The following is a 12581-nucleotide window of genomic DNA, read 5'->3' on the forward strand; positions in this document are numbered from 1 at the left end:
CTCCCATAGACCCCCAACACCCCAGTGCCCAGCCCACTCCCAGTGCCCATACAGCCTCCCACTCCCAGTGCCCAGCTCCCCATACAGTCCCCCACCTTCCCAGTGCCCAGCTCCCCATACAGCCTCCCCAACTCCCACCCCATAGTGCCCAGCTCCTCCCATAGACCCCCAACACCCCAGTGCCCAGCTCCCCATACAGCCCCCCGCCGCCCCCGAGATCCCCCATCTCCGCAGTGCCCGGCCCCCAGCGCCTCCCGCGAGGGCTGGGCGGGGCTCCCGGCCCGGAGTGCGCATGGGCCCCCTCCCCTGGCGCAGCGCAGCCCGGCCCCGGCCCCTGCTCCTGCGCCGCTCGCAGCCCGGACGGTCCCTCGGGCGGAGCCGTCAGCCGGGCTCGTTCGCCGCCTGCTCCCCCCCGTCAGGGTCCAGCCCGCGCGGAGCCCGCCTGGCCGGGGCGGGAGGATGCGGCGCGCCGGGGGCCCGGCCAGGCCCGGCCGCTAGGCGGGCGGAGCGCGGCCCGGGCACCGAGGTAAGCGGGCGGGGCGAGGGGCCGGCGGGGCCGGGCGCTCTGCAGCGGGCGGGGCTGGTGCATGCCCGGGAGGCGGGGTGCTGGGCGCACAGCGGTGCCAAACGCCGCTTTATGCCCGAGCGAGCGCGGGGGAGCCCTGAGATTGCTCCCGTGCCGCGTCCTGGGGATCCGGGGGCGGGAGTCCTCGGCTGGGGCCCGCGAGCACCGCTCCGTGAGATTGCACCGCGCACAGCGACTTTACGCGGCGTCAGGGGCCTGGCGACCAGCGTGCGGATTGCAGTGATGCCGGTTACCGAGCGATGGGACAGGAGTCCCTGCATTGTATCCCTCGGCACCGCCGTGTAGTCTGCACCGGGCAGCCCTAGCTTATACCGGGATGAATGGACGTGCTGGATTGTTCCAGTGCATCGCGAGAAATGTGCCTGTGGCAGTGCCGGTTGTAGTGGGAAAAGGGGTAGGAGTCCCGGCATCGTAGCCCAGCGCATCATGTGCCAGGCAGCCCTGGTTTATGTAAGCGTGAATAGAAATCCTGAATTGTTCCCGTGTATCGCAGGCAACCTGCATATGTAGCACAGGGCTGGTTGCAGTGAGGAAAGGGGCAGGAGTCCCTGAATTGTTTCCCTGCCTTGCTCATTAGTGTGCACTGAGCAGTCCTAGTTTATTGCAGAGCGGAAGGAAAGTCCCTGCACTGGCAACCTGCAATCTGCCTTTCTCGTGCTAGAATTTATTCTTTGAAGGTAAGAAAAAAGGGACTTCCCTTTACTAGGGCTTCCGTGCGATTCTTCTGCAGTGAATCGGTGCCCTTTGCCATGACTCAGTAATAAGTTTTCATTGAATTCTAGCTTGTTTGTTTTGTTTTCCCCAAGTGTTTGCCCTATTGACTCTGGGTAATGTAAATATTTCTTTTATTATTTATAAATAAATCTGAATGTTCAAGCACAGCTAGTGCATTGTATACTTCCTTCTGTTTGTAAAAAAAAAAAAAAAAAAAACCAAAACAAGAACAAAGTTTGTTTTGTATTTATGTTCAACTCCTGGCTCTTGCTTTTAATTCTTTCCATCTAGTCCCCATCCTGTGCTCCTCAGTAAGCAGAGGAGCAGCATCTCTAGGATGCAATAGAATTATAAGCCCCAGGAGTTTATTTGTTAAAGAAAGGAATAATTGGGATTTCAAAGTGCATGTGTTTAATTTTAATGATTTTTAAACATTGGAAGACAACATTGTACTCTTTGGCTAGCACGCAGCTGGTATATAGGGTTTCTACATAGCTCTTCCTTTTTTATTGTTTAAAGTGTCTTTTGTGATATTTTTTAAATTGGTTTCTTCTGAGAGCCTTTTTAGTTCTTTTCAGCTGCATTCAACATCCACAAACTTTTTTGGATTATTAGGGCATTTTATAGTCAAGATCTGTGCTATGAAAAACACACGATATGGAAGTGCACTAAATGGGCATCTCACTGTTCACACACACACACATTTTTGAGACAGAGAGAGAGAGAGAGAGAGAGTGTGTGTGTTAAATCAGTAGACATTTCTTAGGGTGTGTCTTCACTACCCGCCGGATCGGCGGGTAGCAATCGATTTCTCGGGGTTCGATATATCGCGTCTCATCTAGACGCGATATATCGATCCCCGAATGTGCTCCTGTCGACTCTGGAACTCCACCAACGCGAATGGTGGTAGCGGAGTCGACATGGGGAGCCGCGGACGTTGATCCCGCGCCGTGAGGATGGTAAGTAATTAGATCTAAGCCACGCTATTATTCACGTAGCTGAAGTTGCGATCTTAGATCGACACCCCCCCCCCCAGTGTAGACCTGCCCATAGTTAGCTTTCATATTGAATTTGAAGCACTTCTACTGACTTACAGGATTTGAGGAAAAAATAGAAATTTACGGCTCAGTCATTGAAGATGCTGAGCACTTTCAGCTCTGGGTGGAGTCAGGCAATTGCTTCTGTCTGAGCATAAAGGAAATTGGGAGTTTAATTGCCATTGAGACCTCTACTGAGCATTTTTAAGGCTGTCATCGTCTTCTGATTCTTTTGCTGGCTTTGACACTTACCCAGACTTAAAGTCCTATCTCCCGCCGCTTTGAGGATTTGCCTGGAGCCCTGCTCTGTTGCATCAAACTGAACATATGTGCTGATACTGATAGACTACAATAATTTTTCTTCCTCCCCCATTTCTTCCCCCCTTCTTTCCATCTGAGCCAGTGCAACAAAACAGCACTTTGGACAGAGACTCACGAGGCCTTAGCTGGGGATAGGAGCCCAGTTTATTGTAATGGCTAATATTGTGTATGCTGGGAGTGCTATTAAGTGGAATGAAGAATGACAAGTAGAAAGTTCTCTTTAGTTCTATAACTGTTGCATTTTTAAAGAAGAAGGTTAAAAATACTACTGTATTTTCCAGTGTGGTTACAACATTCTTCTTTCAGTGATACAGGCTCCTGAGCTTGGGCTTCCAAGGCTATTGTAACAATACCTATTCAAAATGTTCAAATCATGGTAATGTACTTGAGGATTGAGCATGAGATAAATGCATCCATTTTCTTAGGATAGACACAGAACTCCTAACATGCTTATTTAGTAACATACAATTTATTTCCATCCACAGAGATGGCTTTTTATTCCAGTTTTGCAAATATGTGCTGGCTCACCCTAGGCAATTTATTTTGACTGGCGAGTAAAATATCATACTTTTTTTTTTTATTATTATTGTACTCATTGTAGTAAGGAGCAAGCAAGTAGATTTTGAGCCCGGGCTGCTAAATTTTCATGACCATTTTCCAAGGCCACTTTATGCTATATCACAATCTACTCTTGTCTATTTGATGGTTTTATAATGTTTGAACATATTGTAACCATCTGGAAGAATGAAAATTTATTCCTTTGAGGTTATTTAATGATTGGGAAGATAAAAGGAGAAAAATAGAGTGACAGTCTTGCAGTATGCATTGTGTAAGACCTAGTGTTTGGGGGCAATTACATAATTAAAACAATGTGATGTACATAATGTACTGGAATATTGCTGCATTGACAGAAGCAAATTAGTTTCACTGAATTAGCTTGCAGTTCAATATTGCAGCATGCTGTTGTGATCTAAAAACTGTGTGCTCAAAATAAAGTTGCTGGTCAAGTGTCTGAAGTTGCCAGTGAAATTTGAGACTGATCTGCACAATTGTCGCTAGGGCATCTATCTTAATCCGAATGGTCACTAACTTTACCTTTATGCATGCTGTTAACAAGACATTGCAGTCTAATATGTCACCTGAAAATGGATCATAAACTGTCACGATCCTTCCTGGATTTTAGATTTGAGCCTTCCTCTGATGAGAAGTAGGCATAAATACAATTGTCATTGAACATCTGGGGAAAAAAACACCTTGACTGTGACAGCAATTAGGTTATGGAATAGACTCCCAAGGAGAGTGGTGGAATCTCTTTGCTTGGGACGTCTTATGTCTTTGCTTGGATAAAGCACTAATAGGGAGCAGTCCTTTGTTGACTGTTATCCCTGGTGCTCGTATAGCACAAACATATTTGAGAAGCAAATATTTTGCCATTTGAATGCACCAGATTGCACCAAATGTCAAAACATATCATGAGGGAGGATCCCCATGACTTTCACCTCCATTTCAAAACATGCAAGTTGAACACTGCGCTATGCTTTCAGTATATTAATTGTATCTTTCAGGAACCAAGGTATAATGTTTCCAAAAATATATGTTTGCTGGGTGGTGCTCCCCTCTTGCTTTGTTATGGTCATGAGAAAGATTTTGTTTAAAGGAGAAAAATAGGAATAGATTCCCCAGGCTGTCCAGTCCTCATCAAATTAATGCCCCGAGGGTGCTGGTTTCATTGTGAATGGGGGGATTATTTTAATTGCAGTTGTCTGCTAAAATATTGGCAGCATATCAGTGTGTAATAGTTCATTTCCATCTGCAGTGTTCGTGAGGTTTGTAAGAGCTATGGATCTCGGTTGTTAGTTATGAGACATTTAAGATGATTCACGGTCTGCCAGCACACCTCTGAGTAATGGAAAGGTATAAAATGGTGGAAGGTTTAAAGAGACATGAGTACATTTTTCTTTTAAAAACCTGAATGGATTTTCTTGAGTGGTTCATGTGGGACTATCACCGTGTGGTTTCAGCCAGGGATAACATGGACATGTGCTTTATAAGCTCCTCACACAGCTGTACTCATGTACCTCAGTCCTGACCCTCAATGCTCCCTGCTATTCCAGTCATGGGACTCTAGTGAACTGAGGCAGTCATAACATTATATTGCTTATTTGGTACCTTTATGATGGGCTTGAATGGGGTGAGGGCTGGGATGAATCCCACCAAATTGATGTTTTCCCCACATGACCTAAGTAAGAACTTGAACTCTGCATCAGTAACTATATGCTAACCCAGCGCTCTAGTTGGTTGAAATGATTCATTTGTAGTATTAACATTTAAATTTTTTTAAAGTTGGTAACGGAGAGAGGTGAAAACAAATAGGTGTGTCTTTTGATTGTCTGGATGTATTAGGCAGAACCAGTAAAATGACTTAATTATTGTGGAGGAAAAAAAAAATCAATTTTAAATACTCATAAGTGGAGGAGTAGGAAGGCAGAGGAGAGCTAGAGCTAGCATTGTTCAGTTCATGGGGTACTGCACTGCTAGTCGGGAGACCTGGATTTTATTCCTACCTCTGCCAATAACTACGAGTGTTACTGCCTCATCCTGCCTCAGTTTCTCTATCTGAAAATTGGGATAGTGCTATTTACCTAGCTGTGTAAAGCACTTTAAGAGGTACAGATGAAAAAAGCTCTTAGGTGTGTGTCAAAAAATGAATATAAAGTTTGAGTAGAATTATTTCCAAGAGATAAAATTTCAGTTTTAAAATTGAAACTTGTTAATAGAAAAGTCTGAGTTTTACTTATTAAAGCTTTACGTTTCACATGTTACACAAACTTTTATACGTGATGTTAAGCCCCTTGTGAGTTGGCGCCTACATGAGCGCAGAGATCTGCACCCATGGATTAGGTTACCAGATTGGGACCACTGGTTGTTTGTGGGACTATTACCAGACCTTTTTGAGTTTTATTTAAGTTGCTTTCTCTGCTGCTGGGATCCATGGGTACTTTACTAGACCATTATATCACATTCATGTACATCTTGTGTGGTAATATGTTTGACCCTTGAGAAGTGAGTATGAAGTAAATACAAACTGCCCTTTCAGATAGTTACCAAATTGGAAAAAGTCAACACAAGCTTAAACATGATTATCTTCCTGTCCACCATTGGTGAAGTAAATCCAATCTGATTTTCTCCAGGAAGAAAAATTGTTACCTAGTCATGAAATGCATTGTTAATTAGCTACTGATTGTTTAAGCTGATAAACACTGTAATCAGCCCAATAAATTCTCCATATATACTGTACTTGTGTGCTTATTTGTCTATCTAGTTTAATTTAAGCACAGCAATAACTACCAAGAGGTTAATGATTGGGATAGAATTGATTTTTTTGAATATTCACATATTAACCATATGTTATAGGTATTACATGCTCACTGAAAATTTACTATTGTTGGGCAAGGTTCTTATTTCAGTTATGCAGGTGTATGTGTGAAGTAGCTATGTATTTGCAGTGGTGAAATTGAGATCAGAAACTATCCCTGTGGCTTTCGTCGATGAATAGTAATAATTTTATTGCTTTAGCTTATTTTAAAAACCCACATTTGTATTCCTGTCTGGCTTCTGTGGCTGCACAGGCTGTGGCTTCTGAGCAGTTCATCTTATTGTTGGCGGTTTGTGGTAGGACTGCTAACTGAAACAATATTTCAACATACATTACTGATCAATGAACTGCTGTGTTGCTCCGTATATTGTTCTTGCAGCTTCTCTGTTATGGTAACAGTAAAACAATTAGAAATGATCATTCTTTTGTAGCTGTTACAGTAATGATAGAAACGGGAAGATTATGGATCTTGGTGTCACTTCAAAGAGCTGAATTCTGTTTCAGGTTCTGCCACTAAGAGATGTTAGGCAAAATCACTTTGCCTCTCTCTAATGCCGTTTCCTCATCTATAAAGAGGACAGATAATGATCCGTATCTACATTTTTGTAACGTGCTTTGAGATGTCTGGAAGAAAAATGCTATGCTATGTGTTTACTTAGATTTGCCAATTAGTATATAATAATAAATCAGTCTTGTTAAAAGTTACCCTTAGTAGTATTAGCTTCTGAGCAGTTTTAATATTACCTCCTGAGGAAAACAGTGTTTAATCTTCTATGTAGCTCATTATTGGAGTTATAGTGATCGCTTGCTAAACAAATGTCTAAGTTTTAAAATTAACTTTTTCATTGGATTGTAAAGATTTCTGGGGCTCACTTAAGCAAGATACTTAGGGCTTGTCTATGCATACAGCGCTGCAGCTTGTCTGGTGAGGACGCTCTGTGCCAGCGGGCAAGAGCTCTCTTCCGTTGGCATAATAAAACCACCTCCTGAGCGGCAGTAGCTGTATTAGCAGGGGCAGTTCTCCTGCTGACATAGCGCTGTCCACATCAGTGCGTATAACTTGTATCGCTCGGGGGGGTGGTTTATTCACACCCCTGAGTGACATAAGTTCTGCCGACATAAGCTGTACTGTAGACATAGCCTTAGACTTTAAAGTGCCTTTATTAGCACAGCAAATAGCCTCATAGAATCCTTGCTGCTAGTCAAGAAGCAGTTTTCTCTGATTTATTTTGCTAACAGTGTTATCTGAAAATGATCAGATGAATTCTTCAGTCACTGTGCAATGTCACAGTCACATGGGAGCATACTGGAAAAATAGACACAGTGCTTAGTGTTAGAGAAGTAGTTTGATGTCTTTTGGCGCCAGTGTGAAAACAAGACAGGCAGCAGGATTTTGGAGAGGGAACTGCCTTGATTTTTGCAACTGGAGCTGTCGCGTTGCAGGCTGACCTCCTCGCACAAGGGGAGGAGAAGAAGAGAGGAAAAAAAATACAAGTAAAGCAGGTAGGAGAAGAAAACAATATGGATATAGAAGGCAGGTCTGTGAGGGGAGGGGAAGGAACTTATTTATTCATTCATTCATTCATTCATTCATGCCCGTCACCCCAACCGGGGTATGGGCCGCCAACCACAGATCTCATTTAACTTAGGGAAAAACTCACTGGGAAGAGACTTTGGGGAAGTTAAGATCAGATTTTCAAAGTTTTATTTAGTCATCTAAGAGGCAGTTAATTTCCCAGTGGGATTTTTGGAAGCGTCTAGGTGCCTAATTCATGTTAATGTCAACAGGAGTTGGGTGCCTAATTGCTTTTAAAAATCCCACTCGGTGCTTATCTAATAAATGAAAATCTAGCCCTTAGTGTTTCCTGGAAGTGAGATGTATGTCTAGTTATGCAAGTATAAATATTGCTCACATCAACCTGATGCTGAAAAAAAAAAAATACAACTGCTGTAGGCCAGGTCTCCTCTAGGCACTTTGCCTGTTCCTAGTGTAGACTCAGTTTATACCAGCACAACTGTGATTTTTGCCAAGATAACTTATTCTACGTTTCCTCTCCTCTCCCACCCAATGAAACAAACTATACTGGCAAATGTTTTGTTTTGCCGGTATAACTGCATCTATACTGGGTGCTTTTGCTGGCACATCTATGTTGGTCAAAGATCACATCTCTTCACACCCTTGACTGACATTCCTATTGCCAACAGAATTCTATACCTCAATCAAAATATGACTTGATCGTGTTCTATTGAAGTTATTTGGAGTTTTTTTTGTTAACTAAAGTGGGAATGGAAGCTGGGTTGTAGTGAGGAAAATGTACTTAAGGCAGTTTTCAGAAAGGATTTATTTACTTGTTGGTAGAACCCTTGAATGTTTGCTGGGCTTTACCCTTTTACCCTTTTGCTTATGAATGCCTTCCTTTGATTTCATAATAGCTAATCTATATGCTCTAGCTCCGAGGTATGATTTATTTTTAAAATTGCTTTGATATCTTTGTGTTGTACTTCGTGGGAGATGCATGTCTAGAGATTTGACTCACATATGCTAGGAACAATTAGTCTTTTTAAAAGTGTAGTCTGAATATATTTTTTTAAATTCAGGAAGCTTTTCATTTCCTTAGAAGTGCAGTTTTTTTTTTAAAATATCAATTAGACTTTAGAAACTGAGTAAACTTGTTTGTTTCCTTTAAAAATTGCAATCGAAATGACTGACAGTATATTTCAAAATATTGTTAAAACTTCCATATCTGGAATTGAGGAAGTGTGATTATAGTTGAGCAACTGCTTGCAGTAACTTGCAAGTATGGTTGCTATCCTCCCAGACTCAGACGTAAAATAAAAAAATAAATAAATTGTTTTGAGTTACATTATTTATATACATTTTCTTTTCTGCTCTGTGTGTGTGTGTGTGTGTGTGTGTATATATATATATATAATATATGTAATAGAACAGTTGCATTTTTCTTTAATATTGCAAATATGCTATTTAAAAAGTCACTATGAGAGCTTATCACTTTATTTTTTTACTCTAAAACAAATGAGATTTATGGTATAAAAATATGAATGAGTGAGCAATAATTTTAAAAATGTGTTCCAGAAAAACAGCATCTCTCAAACACCATGTTGTTAAGCATTTCTTAAAAAAGAATCTACAATAGATTCTTCCTTCACATTTATGTTCATGTAGAAATGTATTATGTGTTCTTGCAGTTGACTCAATAAACAATAATTGATTTTATTTTGTAGAGTATTCTGATGATTTATTGCTGAAGTGTAAATGAGATTCCAGAGTCCTTCAGCTGAATGATGCACATGCAAGCCTCAGATGTAAAGTTCAGTCGTTGTAACTGCCGCAGCTTATTTCATTGAAGAAAAAGGAACAAAAGTTTGTTTGTAACTGCCATAGAATAGAGTACAAAGGCTCCAGTGACCTTTGAACCTTTGTGGCTGTGCATCTGAAGGAGGATTGTTAAAGAATGGGAAAAGCTGCCAGGAGACCAGAGATCTGCTTTTCCCGCAACTTTCTATAGCACTGTTTAATTATCTTATACTAAGGGAAAAAAAATGTTAATTGGACAAAATTCTTGGTTTTCATACAGAGTCAGTACCAACCACACTTTAATTTGATATTGACATATATAAACACTGTCCTGTAAAATAGTTGCTTCTGTTTTGGGGGGGGGGGGGAGAGAGGAGAGGAAGCAAAACAAATGGCTACCCTTTTGTCTGCTTTAAAAGACGTTTTGAAGACTGTGGTTACATTTCTAATATTCCCACTTTTATTTTTTTGCATTATTTTTTTTGCTCAAGTCCTGGTCATGGAAACTGTTTTTCCCCTTGTATATTTAGCTCATGTTAATTTCTTAGCTATTTTATTTTCTCGAATATGGTTATCACTCATAACCCGCAAGGGGAAACAGGAATAATCAGTGTTCTGATTACATCACTGCCTTTCTATAACAAGAGCTGGCTGGCTCATTGTCTGTGTCCTGTCTCCAGCAAATGGAAGCAGTATCTTGGCTGGCTGTAAGAGATAATTTGTAGACTACACAAAGGTAAAGTATGTCATACAGGTTTCAGGGTAGTATGGGCTATGTTGGGGCAATAGGAGCTTCTTTTATCACGTATTCATGCAGAGAGAGACCATCCCCTTAAGTGTGCAACAGTGTAGGGTTTGAGTAAGGAACTCATAGTAAGACAGATCTTGAGCTAATGTACTGTGTGTTTTTTGATTGCTCACTTGTAGTTCTTGGTGTATATTTGCATGTGTATACGTACGCATGTGTGTATAATCTATCCACCTTCAGAAGAAATATTAGATTTTTCCTGGACTGTTCAGACATCGGGAGGAGGGGTAAGATTACCCCCTTTAGCCTTTGAGAGATGGAGAGCAGTTCTGCTCCAGAACTCGTGGCTCTTGAGATCTGCAGAAGGCCAGAGCTGTCTGAATGGAGGCACTGTGCTGGTTCTGGGGTCCCCTGCCCATTCCTTCATGGTTACCTGAGAGTGTAGCTACATCAGAGGGTGACTGCTTTAGTTCACAGGGGTGTGGTGCTCAGGCAACTGCAGCTAGATTAGCCCTGGACGTCATCAGTCTGGTATTTTTTGGAATTTGAGCCAGTCACCAAGAGACTTTTAATTGTATCCTCGCCATGCTCCAGAAATCTGACAAAAGAACAGGAGTGGCAGGCAGAAATATTTTAAACAACAGATCAGCATGACAAGCACTGGTTCCTGTTATTGCTTCAGAAGGCATGAATTGCATTTAGTTCATGGGCACAAGTTGTTGGGAATTTTTAGACCCATTGCTCCTTGAAGGTGTGGACAGACCTTTGAATGGTAATTTGGAGAAAGTATTTAACATCCATGGATTTGCATGATAATTGCCTCACCATGCCTGTCCTCCTTTAGCAGGATTTAAAAAAAAAAAAAAAAAAAAAGATTGGGCAATTCCATGGTTAACAAGAACATCCAGAGTTGCTATAAGAAATTATTTAAACAGTCGTAGAAGGAATATAAAGTCTCTTGTTTTAGGGCATAAGTCAAGCTCTAATTATTGGGATTTGGAGGAGACTTTCCCTGGGGGCAGGTTATCTAATAATTGGCTATTTCTTCAACCTTCCTCTGAAGCTCTTGGTAATGGTCAGCATTGGTGTACTGGACTGTAGTGGATTAGGTGGACCGTTGATCTGTATAGGCCTGCAAATCTGTGGACCATTTTTCTGGATCACAGATCGGTTGCAGATACAAATTTTATATTTGTGCAGGGATCTATTGATCTGACCCACTATGACAGTTCCTTTGTTGAATAAAAAACAACTCACCAAATGATAACCAAGGATCCAAGATTCTGTCTTAGCTACTGACCTCTACAGATGCCAGAGGAAGGGGCTGGATTTTACAGCATGTCCAGAAAGCTATTTCCAGACCCTGACATACCAAGACAAGAGGGTCAGTTCCAGAAGCCACCTTCTTGATAAACCCAAGAAGCAGGTGGTTGAAGTTTAAAAAAAAAAAAAATTAAGACTTCATGCACCCAGGAGGAAGCAGCTTGAAAACAGAAACTTTAACTAGTCTACATTTGACCAGAAAACCTGCTAGACAAGTACAGAACAAGTCAAATCAGAACCTGAATGAAACAAGCAAACAAAATAAATTGGACGAGTATCAGATAAGAACAACTGACAGTATGCTAAGCGAAATAAAAGGTTCCAGCATTTTGCCCTGAAATTTCCAAATCCATTCGGACTGCAGTGGGGAATAAATTTCAAAGGTGGTACTTCAACTGAGAGTGCCATGAGCCATATGAACATCTGCCACATGAACTGCATAAAAAAAGGTCCTTAGGATTCTTGGTTAATTCTTTCTGTGGTAAATGTTACCTTATTCCAATGAGTTGTCTGAGGTTACTGTTTTGCACCTTCCAGAACATCTTCACCCAGCCCAGAAGGAAGCTTGTTCATTGCCTCACCCACTTTCATCTAATGTGTTCCCTGCTCCCATTAAATACCAAGTTTCATTTTTTTTAAGCACAGTTAAATTTTAAGAATTAAAAGTGGAAAATTATGAAAAATTATAGGCCTCTGGTTTAAAAATTGTCAGCTCTTATTGCTAGAAACCACGTGTGTGGAGGAGGGAGACCGTATGGCTGCTAGATATAATACATTTTTCTCTTGAAAGCGTTCTTAAAAGTACAGAAGTTCACAATCTGGTATCTGTTTTAATAAGACAATGGCACACAGATCATTGAAGAACCTTGTGTTGTGGCAAGTAGGAGCTCAGGTAATTGGATGACTTTTTGGCCATGAGCCTATTAGGTTTCAAGTACTTCCTGTGAGGAAGTTGAGGATATCCATTGTGTCTAATGAAGTGCTCAGCGCCTGGATTGGGGCCTGTGAGAGCAATATGGGTGTAGACTAACATTTCTATCTTATTTATTTTGTGCATTATTACATTCCAGTTCTGAGATGCTAGGGAGCTTGATTCCTTTATACAGTTGTTTGTCTCTATTTAAATAAGGTCAGGTAAACATGGTGGTGGTAGGGCCATC

General features: G+C 41.5%; 1 protein-coding gene across 1 annotated transcript in view; it reads left to right on the forward strand.

Moving 5' to 3' along the window:
- Window positions 1–434: 434 nt before the first annotated feature.
- The window catches only part of LOC120375913 (rho GTPase-activating protein 32-like), a 206995-nt gene continuing 194848 nt past the window's right edge, over window positions 435–12581 (forward strand). Inside the window, exon 1 of the mRNA XM_039496934.1 lies at window positions 435–526. The gene's annotated coding sequence lies outside the window, so the exon portion shown is untranslated. The remainder of the gene's footprint in view (window positions 527–12581) is intronic.

This window comes from Mauremys reevesii, linkage group 12 (genome assembly GCF_016161935.1).
Source record: "Mauremys reevesii isolate NIE-2019 linkage group 12, ASM1616193v1, whole genome shotgun sequence".
NCBI lineage: Eukaryota > Metazoa > Chordata > Testudines > Geoemydidae > Mauremys > Mauremys reevesii.